Below are 7,794 nucleotides of genomic sequence, written 5' to 3' on the forward strand. Positions count from 1 at the left end.
AACTGCATCTATTGTAGAGAATACAAAACCTTCTTTCCATTCAAAATGTTTAATGGACCTTAGTAGGTGTTTAGTATCTCTCAAGAACCCTGGTAATGATTGAACTATTGGCTGTAGCTGTGCATGAACCCATTGACCCAATCTTTCCCCCAGAGAGCCAATTGCAGAAATAATTGGTCTCCCCGGGGGATTGATCAAGGACTTATGTATTTTAGGTAAATACTTAAACACTGGTATCCTAGGGTGTTCAACAAATATTGAATCTACTAACTTGTTGGTTAGAACAGCATTTTCTATCCCTAAATCTAATAGGTGTTCAAGCTCCTTTTGAAATTTAATGGTGGGATTAAAAGTGAGCTTCTTATACGTTTTAGTGTCTCCCAACTGACGAAAAACTTCTTTATTGTAGTCTGCTTTATCTAACACAACTATGGACCCTCCCTTGTCAGAATTAACTATCATCAGGTCAGAATTGGTACTCAATCGGTTTAATGCAGATATTTCTTTTTTATTCAGGTTGCTGTGCTTAAATGTATTCTTGCTAGTATCATTATTTGGTTTCATAGATAGTTCTACTAGATCTTGTTCTAGAATTGAATGGAACAACTCAATCACATCATTACGTGCCTGTATTGGATAAAAGGCAGTAGACTTAGGTTTCAACATCGATTGTTGTTTTGATACACCTCCAGAACAAGATCCATCACTCTGTAAATCACAAAGTGTCACAACATCACATCATTCTTTAAAGTTACAATTATCACTAATGGCAATCATGTCTCTCATATCATCCTCCACATCTTGAGGTTCAGTAGTGGCACCAAAATGCTTTTTCAAAGCTATTTTACGTATGAACTTGTTAACATCCAATATCGTATCAAATAGACTAAAGTCTCGTGCAGGAGAAAAACCTAATCCCTTTGATAGTACAGATCTCTCATGTTGCCCCAAGTTCTTGGAGGACAGATTAATTATTTGATGTTCTTGTAGTTGTTTTTCTTCCATTGTGTCCTTTGACTTGGATACCTGGGTACAGTCTGGGTAGTTTCTCCTTCCTCCACAGTTACTGTTGTATTTTTCTCTTTTTTTGAGTGTTCGGCTGGTAACTGCCCGTTTTTTGGCCTTGCTCCCAGTTCACTGCTATTGGTCACTGGTACTCTCACTGGCGTGGAAGTAGTTGGCAGAGATTTCGTTGGTATAGAAGAGGTTAACACAGAGGAAGATGCATTGCTGGAATCGCTGAGGCCTGTTGCACTCTCAAAGCTGGAAAATGTCACTTTACGTTGACTTTTATTTTTATTTTTGTTATCAGCCTTCTGTTTGTTTTTCCGTTGTTTCCTATCTGCACCCCAGCTGTAAACTATCCCCAGTTCATAATCTTTAGAGTCCCTTTCATATTTCTTGTATTTGTTGTCTGATAACTCTACACTTAATTTCTCTAGAGTATCATCAAGTTGTTTTTGAAAGGGCAACATTCTTTCATCCTCCTTGAAAATAACCAAATCTTTATCCAAATTTTCAATCTCTGTTAAGATGGTTACTCTTTGTTCTTTTTTTAACTTAACAAGTTTCTCCATGAGGATCAGAGAACACTCTGAAAGGGACTGATTCCAATCCTGCATAAACGCTGGGAATTTCTTATGGAATGCTGGAAATTTTTTCATTCTCAGACCTCGCGGTATCTTTTTTTCCTCTAAATAGCATTCCAAAAATTCTATATCCCACCACAGTTTCAATTCTTTGATGTGTTCCTAATTCTACTTTGCTTTCACATGTTGCTGTGCCTTTAAATAATTTAGCAAATCTCTCCCTCCTAGCTGTATCTGTCACAGCAGCCATTTTATTGTAATAATAACTTGGAAAAATTTGTTGCAAAAATAAACTGATGATAGTCTCTAATGGAGTACTTTATTCTCAATATTTGTCACACAAAGACTTCTCAGCATTGATGCAGTATACAAAACTTGATCATAATATACGTAAAGTACATAAGGTGAAGCCGACTCTATCAATGAGTCCCACTAATGCGGATGTCACCTATCTAGTACAATAGAATTTCCAAGTATAAGTAACGTAAAGGTAAGGACTCACCCAGATAGTGCCCTCTCAGTGTAGAGTGATCCCTTAATCTCCAGTTGCTGAATATATAGTCCTTGATCAATCCCCCGGGGAGACCAATTATTTCTGCAATTGGCTCTCTGGGAGAAAGATTGGGTCAATGGGTTGATGCACAGCTACAGCCAATAATTCAATCATTACCAGGGTTCTTGAGAGATACTAAACACCTACTAAGGTCCATTAAACATTTTGAATGGAAAGAAGGTTTTGTATTCTCTACAATAGATGCAGTTTCCCTGTACTCATGCATACCGCATGAACAGGGACTGAGTGCTATTAGAAGAATGCTTCTTAGGTATTCTGGGTATGATGATAGATTAATTGAGTTTCTAGTAGAAGCTATTTCTTTTCTCCTACATCACAATTACTTTATGTACAATAATGAGTTTTACCTACAACTTAGAGGGACAGCGATGGGGGCAAAATTTGCCCCCTCGTATGCAAATCTATATCTAGCTGATTTTGAAACAAGGAAGATCTTTGGCAATGATAACCTGTATAAAGATGACATTAAGTTATATACCAGATATATCGACGATATCTTGATAGTCTGGGGGGATGAAATAAGTAATCTAAATAGATTTGTTGATAATCTGAATCTTAATGACAACAACCTCAGTTTTACTTATAATGTTTCCAGTGACAGTATATCCTACTTGGATGTACTTATAGGACATAATGTGAACTCCATTTTCACTAAAGTATATAGAAAGGAGACCTCTGGGAATACTATCCTAAGAGCAGATTCTTTACACCCCAAACATCTGAAAAATGGAATCCCTAAGGGTCAATATATCAGGTTAATGCGTAATTGTAGTTCATTGGACAGTTATTGGAAACATACCAATGAATTAACTACAAGTCTGGTTGATAGAGGTTACAATTCTGAAGAACTAGTTAAAATTGCCAATTTAGTTTCTGGTTTCGATAGAGGTAATTTGCTTAAAGATAAACAGAAGCCCAGAAATAGGGGAGGGACCCAGGTCAATATTGGTGTCAATTTTATAATTAAGTTCAGCAACCAATATGATGCCATTTGTAATATCATTAAGAAAAGGCTACCCCTACTAGAAATGGATGAAGACCTTAAGGTACTATCGAGAAACTGTAAATTTATCTCCTATAGATCAGACACTATAGGGGACAAAATCAATAAGAATTCCAATTTTAGATCTAATACCAACACTTCAGTGTTGGTAGGTAAAACTGGCAATTGGCTGTCAAAGAAATGTGGTTTTTACAAATGTGGGGTGAGACTATGCAAGAGCTGTGACTTTGCTCTTGTAGGAGATACTTTCCATTCAACAAATACTAATATAATTTATAATATCAGGGAATGTATTAATTGTAGCTCTACATTTGTGGTTTACCTTATCACCTGTTTACATTGTAATTTTCAGTATGTGGGTCTCACCTCTAGGGGCTTAAAGGATAGGATCAGAGAACATCTTTTGTCCCTGGAGGCAGAGGTACCAAAAACTCCAGTGGCAAAGCACTTTTATGAACATATTGATAAATTCAGGTATTTCCTGTTCCAAGGTATTGAACAAGTGAAAATGAACACCAGAGGTGGAGACAGGTATAAGGCTCTAAGTAAGAGAGAAATCTATTGGATTTACACTTTAAAAACTGGTTCCCCTCTAGGGATCAATAAAATAAGTGATATTAAACTGTTCATCGATGCTTAAACTTTAATTCATGTTCTAATTATTATTGAATGAAAAACATGAGTTTTTATTATAACCTTGAGAACTAGCGGTATTGATATGAGTGATGTGATGCTATGTGTTAACACACTGGAACATCTTCATTTGACACTACTCATATTGATTTTGTATTAGTATCAAATGAATAAATATATTTTCTGGTTTGTTAATATATAACTATATTCCTTGATTGACCACAGTGCAATGTTTCTATGTAGAGTTGTTGCATTGTAACATATTCCTGCGTTTGCCGTAACAGAGTATTGCTTGCATTTGACTTTTATATTTTGGTGGCTACTTCTATGTGGGAGTTTGTTAGTTAAATGCAATAATGGCTTCACAGTTTGTATGTCAAAGGGTTCCGAAATTCTGTACTTTGATTTAATTACTCATTTTAGAATTTGTGTTTTGCTTAGTTTTAATGATCTTTTGTATATGTATGTTGTTCAGAAAGAATTGGTATTATCTTTAGAAGTAGTTAAAACTATAATGTTAACAGAGTGTTGAGTCGTAGGTGAGATCTCTGTATGTTGATTGGCTACTCACTTTTGTTACCTGTGATTTAACAGCTGTGTGTAACACTTTTTCTCCCAGCTCTGATGAACCGCTTGTGAAGCGGGAAACGCGTCAGCGGGGTTTGTTTGCTGTGCCTGCTATGACCTGTACGTTTTGATATGTAATAAATACTATTTTACCTGCGAATCTCTCCCGGTCCTCTTTTACACCACTGTTGTGGAATTTGTTTCTTTTCTGTGACTTTGCAATTAGGGGTTTGGAGAGCCCTAGCAACAGTGGGAGTATACGCCTGCACAACCGGTATTAAGCTGGTAATTAGGAAGGCCCTGGATCGTAGCTCTCTGTGCATATTGCTGCTCGGTGTTGGAAGGTGAGAACAGGACTGCTATATATTCAGCAACTGGAGATTAAGGGATCACTCTACACTGAGAGGGCACTATCTGGGTGAGTCCTTACCTTTACGTTACTTATACTTGGAAATTCTATTGTACTAGATAGGTGACATCCGCATTAGTGGGACTCATTGATAGAGTCGGCTTCACCTTATGTACTTTACGTATATTATGATCAAGTTCTGTATACTGCATCAATGCTGAGAAGTCTTTGTGTGACAAATATTAAAATTAACCCTTCAAGCTCCCTACAAGCTACCTAATTAACCCTGTCACTGCTAGACATAATACAAGTTTGGTGCGCAGCGGCATTTAGCGGCCTTCTAATTACCAAAAAGCAATGCCAAAGCCATATATGTCTGCTATTTCTGAACAAAGGGGATCACAGAGAAGCATTTACAACCCTTTGTGCCATAATTGCACAAGCTGTTTGTAAATAATTCCAGTGAGAAACCCAAAGTTAGTGAAAAAGTGAACAATTTTTTTTATTTGATCGCATTCGGAGGTGAAATGGTGGCATGAAATATATCAAAATTGGCCTAGATCAATACTTTGGGTTGTCTACTACACTACCCTAAAGCTACAATTAACCCTACAAGCTCCATACAAGCTACCTAATTAACCCCTTAACTGCTGGGCCTAATACAAATGTGGTGCACAGAGGCATTTAGCGGCCTTCTAATTACCAAAAAGCAACGCCAAAGCCATATATGTCTGCTATTTCTAAACAAAGGGGATCCCAGAGAAGCATTTACAACCATTTGTGCCATAATTGCACAAGTTGTTTGTAAACAATTTCAGTGAGAAACCTGATATTTGTGAAAAAGTTTATGAAAAAGTGATCAATTTTATTTATTTGATCGCATTTGGCGGTGAAATGGTGGCATGAAATAGACCAAAATGGGCCTAGATCAATACTTTGGGATGTCTACTAAATAAAAAATATACATGTCAAGGGATATTCAGGGATTCCAGACAGATATCAGTGTTCCAATATAACTATCGCTTATTTTGAAAAAAAAAATGGTTTGGAAATAGCAAAGTGCTATTTGTACTTATTGCCCTATAACTTACAAAAAAAAGCAAAGAACATGTAAATATTGGGTATTTCTAAACTCAGGACAAAATTTAGAAACTATTTAGCATGAGTGTTTTTTGGTGGCTGTAGATGTGCAACAGATTTTGGGGGTCAAAGTTAGAAAACGTGTGTTTTTTTCCATTTTTTCATCATATTTTATAAAAATTTTTATGGTAAATTGTAAAATATGATAAAAATAATGGTGTCTTTAGAAAGTCCATTTAATGGCGAGAAAAACGGTATATAATATGTGTGGGTACAGTAAATGAGTAAGAGGGAAATTGCAGCTAAACACAAACACCGCAGAAATGTAAAAATAGCCTTGGTCCTTAAGGGAAAGAAATTGAAAAATGGCCTTGTCCTTAAGGGGTTAAAAGAGCTAAATGCCCTTTTCAGGGCAAGAAAAAGAACAATGCCTATACAAATGCCATTTTCAGGGCAATGGGTAGCTTAGGTTTTTGTTAGAGTTAGGTTTTTTATTTTGGGGGGTTGGTTGGGTGGTCGTTTTTACTGTTGGGGGGGTCTTTGTATTTATTTTTCAGGTAAAAGAGCTGATTTCTTCAGGGAAATGCCCTACAAAAGTCCCTTTTAAGGGCTATTGGTAGTTTATTGTAGGCTAGGTTTTTTTTATTTTGGGGGGCTTTTTATTTTTATAGGGCTATTAGATTCGGTGTAATTGTTTTATTTTGGATACTTTTGTTTGTTATTTTACATAATTTAGTATTTTTTTATTTTTTGTAATTTAGTATTTTTTTATTTTTTGTAAATTAGTATTTTTAATTTTTTGTAACTGTAGATTTATTTATTTTTTAGTAGTGTTATGTTTTTTTTAAGTAATTTAATTTATTTAATTGATAGTTATTTTAATTTTAGTATAATAGTAATGTTAGTTTAATTTATAGTTTAAACTTAGGTTTTTTTAATTTCCCAGGTAAGTTTTTATTTATTTTAAAATAGGGATCTTGTATTTTTTATTTAAAGTTAGGGGTTGTTAGGTTTAGGGATTAATAGTTTAATTTAGTTTTTTGCAATGTGGGGGGCTGGCGGTTTAGGGGTTAAAAGGTTTATTTAGTGGCAGTGATGTGGGAGGCCAGAGGTTTAGGGGTTAATACCTTTATTTAGTGGTGGCGATTTCTGGGAGCGGCGGAATAGGGTTTAATATCTTTTTTATTATAGTGTGGGCGATGTTGGGGTGTGGGGGAATAGGGGTTAATAACTTTATTATAGTGGTGGCGATGTCGGGAAGTGGTGGAATAGGGGTTAATACATTTTATTAGTGGCGGCGATGTCGGGAGGGCCTCAGTTTAGGGGTTAATAGGTAGTTTATAGGTGTTAGTGTACTTTGTAACACTTCAGTTATGAGTTTTGTGTAACAGTTTTGCTGCATAAAACTCATAACTACTGGTCTCAGATTGAGGAAAGGATCGTGTTGGTATAGGCTGTAACGCAAGTTTTTTAGCCTCACCGCAAAACTTGTAATGGCATCGCTATTGAAATCCCCTGCAAAAACGTAATTTTTTTGAGTACGGGACTGACATTGCGTTACAGGCTAAAATGTTTGCAGTATAGCTATACCGACAAGACTCGTAATGGCTGCGTTACAGTGTTAAAACACAAACTCAAAACTCGTAATCTAGGTGTTTGTGAGGCATCAGCTCATACTAAGCATGTGCAAGAGTTTACAGTGTATACATATTTGAGTCTATAATTGGCAGATTGATGTCACATTATGCAGTAGACAGGGAAATTGAGGCAATCATTTAAATTTCTCAGAATAAAATCTATTGATACTTTGAATTTCAGATTAAGGGATATTTTATTGTTTTTTTCATTGTTCATTTAAGGATTATGCAATTCAACTGTATTTAACATTAATAATAACATTAAAAACTGTGCAAACATGCAAGACATGCCGTTTGAAAAAAGACCAAAAATTCCAAGATGTCAAGGCTATGGAAATATAAAAGTCCTTAAATCCTGAGTA

Source organism: Bombina bombina, chromosome 3, assembly GCF_027579735.1.
Source record: "Bombina bombina isolate aBomBom1 chromosome 3, aBomBom1.pri, whole genome shotgun sequence".
Taxonomy (NCBI): Eukaryota; Metazoa; Chordata; class Amphibia; order Anura; family Bombinatoridae; genus Bombina; species Bombina bombina.